At 39.0% G+C, this 4,340-nt stretch overlaps 1 pseudogene; it reads left to right on the top strand.

Annotated features, from left to right (window-relative positions):
- The first annotated feature begins 2,599 nt into the window (after positions 1-2,599).
- On the top strand, positions 2,600-3,114 carry LOC147615335 (uncharacterized; annotated as a pseudogene).
- The last annotated feature ends 1,226 nt before the right edge of the window (positions 3,115-4,340 follow it).

Below are 4,340 nucleotides of genomic sequence, written 5' to 3' on the forward strand. Positions count from 1 at the left end.
GATAGCTCTCTATGCAGTGTAGAACTCTCAATGCATGCATAGAGCTCTCTATGCATGCATAGATCTCCCAATGCATGCATAGAGCTTTTAGGGTTTTCTATTACATGTGCATTAGTTCTTAAGATTATGCTACTTACTTTGTTAACTTTTTTGTTTGGTAGATCCCTAAACCAATCCTCTCCTTCGGCTTCTCAAAAAAGAGGTAAGCCCTCTTTTTCCATGCTTAAGTTTATGCTTTCTTCTTTGTAATATTGCACCCTTGGGTGTCGGGGTTAGGGTATGTTTAGGCTTCTTACATAGAGCTTATGCATAAGCTTTTATGCAAGCTCTATGCATAGGCTTCTTGCATAGAGATTATGCATAGGCTTCTTGCATAGAGCTTATACATCAGTTCTATGCATAGGCTTCTTACATAGAGCTTGTGCATAGGGTTCTTGTATAGAGCTTATGCGTAAGCCTTTATGCAAGCTTTATGCATAGAGATCTATGCATAAGCTTTATGCATAGGCTTCTTGCATAGAGCTTATACATAAGCTCATAGGCTTCTTGCATAGATCTTATGCATAAGCCTTTATGCAAGCTTTATGCATACAGCTCTATGCATAAAGCCTTATGCATATAGCTCTATGCATAAAGCCTTTATGCATAAGGCATAAGCATAAGCATAAATATTGCATAAGGCTTATACATAAAGCCTTATGCAAGCTCTTATGCAAGATTTATTATGCATAAGACTTATGCATAAAGCTTGCATAGAGATTATCTATAAGCTCTATGCATAAAGCTTGCATAGCTCTATGCATAAAGTCTTTATGCAAGATTTATGCATAAGACTTATGAAATAAGCTTTCATAAGGCTTTATGCATAATGACTTATGCACAAGGCTTATGTATAAGCCTTATGCGCATAGAGCTTATGCATAAGGCTTCATGATTTTTAAATGTGGAGTGTTATGCCTGGATGGAGACTATAAGATTTTTTATTGTTTATACTCTCTTATGAATATAGCATATATGACTAAATTCTGTCTTTTTCTATGCACAAGGTATTCTCTCTATTCATAGAGTTTACATGGGTATAGACATAATCATCACAATGCTTGCTAGACCTCCTTATGTTAGAGTTTAGTGAGAAGTGACTTTGCATGCTAATGTAAGGAGGTCAAACAAGTATTGTGAAGTGGGATCCTCTCACATATTAGAGCATACATAGGCTCTATGCATGCATGCATATAGATCATGCATAGAGCTTTTCTCATAAATGTGTTACTAATCACTTTTTTCATGTTATGTTTTGCAAGTCTTGCATTGTTGTCCCCTCCTTTGGCTCAACATTGTCGAAGTAAGCTCTCTTATTTATGTATTCATTAATTCAAGGTTTATGTATAAGCCTTATGAATAGAGCTTATGCATAAGGCTTCATGCTTTTTTTAATGTGGAGTGCTATGAATGGATAGATAATATAAGCTTTTTGATTGTTTATACTCTCTTATGCATAAAGAATATATGACTGAATGCTCTCTTTTTTTATGGATAAGGTATTATCTCTATTCATAGAGTTTACATGTATATAGACATACTCGCAATGCTTGCTAGACCTCCTTATGTTAGAGGTTAGGGAGAAGTGACTTTGCATGCTAATGTAAGGAGGTTAAGCAAGTATTGTGAAGTGGGATCCTCTCACACATTAGAGCATACATAGACTTTATGCATGTACAAATATAGATCATGCATAGAGATTTTCTCATAAATGTGTTACTGATCACTTTTTTTCATGTTATGTTTTGCAGGTCTTGCATTGTTGTCCCCTCCTTCGGCTTGACATTGTTGAGGTAAGCTCTCTTATTTATGTAGTTTTGTTAATGCAAGCTCATGTTTATTGCACCCTTGGGTGTTGGGTTTAGGGTTTACAATAGTGCATAAGGCTTATAGCATAAGCCTTGCATAGAGCTTATGCGTTGTCGTGCCATGGCACGTCTATGGTGTGAAACCATGCATATGAGGCCATTAAATGCAAATCTAGATGCATGGGATTAAGTGCCATGACTTGAGTCATTATATGATGCCTAAGTACATATGTTCATATTGTAAATGAGGTCCAATAAGACGAGCTAAGACTGAGCCAAGTCTCAAAGCCTCTGTACATAAGTGTGGTGTAAATTATGGAGTTTTATGCTTATGGTAAACCTTGTAGTAGGGAACACCCTTCTCAACATGTATGGAAATGTGAGAGTATGTATGATGTAAGGATTGGCTTTGAAAGAATGCCCTTTTGAGATATCGTGTCTTGGAATGCCATGATTTCTGTGCTTGCTCAGAATCGATATAATCAGTATGCTTTGGATTTTTTTTTCAACTGATGCTACTAGAAGGTTTGATGCCAGAAGATTTCGAGTCAGGAAGGAGTTCAAACTTAGTACTTCTACTAGTTGCTGCATTTGCTGCTCGCCTTTTCCATCTCACACACCCTGATGCTACTAGAAGGTTTGATGCCAGAAGATTTCGAGTCAGGAAGGAGTTCAAACTTAGTACTTCTACTAGTTGCTGCATTTGCTGCTCGCCTTTTCCATCTCACACACCCTCTCTCTCTCTCACAGATATGGCTTCGCAAAAGGGTTCAACTACTATTGCCGATGCTATAAAAGACATTGAGCTAGAAAAGGTGCAGGGTGCTTCTTCAGAAGCTAAGTTTGTGAAAGTGGGCTCTTTTTGGGAGAATCAGACCGCTGTTATCCACATTCTTCAGAGATTTGGTGCAAGCTATGCAGAGCTAATGCCTTGGAGCTGCAGAAGATTGTCCCCACTTTGGAGGCAAACAATGTGCGCGTTGTGGCTGTCGGGATTGAAAAGCTTGGCCTTGAGGAGTTTCAACAAGGTGGCTATTGGGATAGAGAGCTTTACATCGATAATGCGAAGAAGATACATCAGGCATTGTCAGTGGGAATTCCAAGTGTGGCTAAGATGCTTTACGATGTCCGTGATGCTATCAAGAAAGCCAAGACTAAGGCCTCTCATGGGCGCCTTACATTGCGACGATTGGTTCGATGCCATGGCCATCTCAGCCGAAGTAGGGGCAAAAAAGCCCAACCCAGCTATCTTCTCGGCGGCTTGTGAGCTCTTGGGGGTGCATGAGGAGGAGGCTGTGCATGTTGGAGATGATCGTCGGAATGACATATGGGGAGCAAGGGATGCTGGTTGTGATGCATGGCTATGAGGTGAAGATGTCACTTCCTTCCAGCAGCTGGACACGAACACGCAAGGTGGCGGCTTGCGTGGCAAAGGTATAAAGGATTGGGAATATCCGATTAATAAGCTAAAAAAAAGGAGGCGCAGTGTATTCGAATCAGGGGAAACTCAAAATTATAGCTGCAAAAGTGAAGGGTGCCCGAATCTCTTGTGGGAAAGAGAGAAAAACCAAAAAAACGGCGCATATCGGAGGTTTTTGTAGAAAAATGAGAACCAGAGCTGATTATAACCAGAGATTTAAAAATCTTGATGACGCCTACTGTATGGGGCATCTAGGGTTTAGAATTAAAGAGAGAATGAAGTGCTATCAAAGGAGATGATCTTCAAAAAATTCACACAATACACGATGAATTCGGATCTTGGCGCAAACGGCAGTGAAGCAGCTGTATGGAATTAACAAATCCTTAAATTTGTTTTTTTTAAACTCTCAGATAAGTGTTTTTTTTGTTGTTACTTACGATTTGAAAAAATCGTATAGTCTAGGAACCCTTTAAGGTTTTGGAGAATGAGAAGATTTTGGAAAAAAGTTTTTTATGGGTTTTGAGAATCTTGGAATAAGAAAGCATCAAAATACAAAGAGATTCCGAGAATTTGGGTTTTATTTTCTACTCGATTGGATTTTGGAATGCTAGACATGGAGTTTTCTAAAATCACATGAGTATGTTATAGATATGCCATATGTCATCTTTTGCTTTGTGAGTTGTTGGAATCTAAAAGCAGGTTTTCAGGAGATAAAGAGACACCTTGAAATGATGGAATTGGTATCATTTGATATATGTGATGTGAATGGTCACATGTATATGGGAATCTTTTGAAGATTGTGCTATGCCTACATGTGTTATGTATGAGGTACTTGGATAAAGGGACAGTGATCTGTGATTTGAGTTAATCAAGCTCTTGGATCGTGACTTGTGTGCAATCATCAAGCTGTAATTGGGAATGTTTGAAGTGAATTGACACATGTACATGTCATCCAAAATGGAGATGTCTTATGTCCCTTGAAGAGTTATATGTTCTGTTTCCTTGGTGGGATTTGGAAGCTACTCTCACAGCTAGAAGTCTCGCACTTTCCCAGCGACACCGCCCACGTCACG

Source organism: Cibotium barometz, chromosome 40 (assembly GCF_041138505.1).
Source record: "Cibotium barometz isolate CiBa-2024 chromosome 40, ASM4113850v1, whole genome shotgun sequence".
NCBI lineage: Eukaryota > Viridiplantae > Streptophyta > Polypodiopsida > Cyatheales > Cibotiaceae > Cibotium > Cibotium barometz.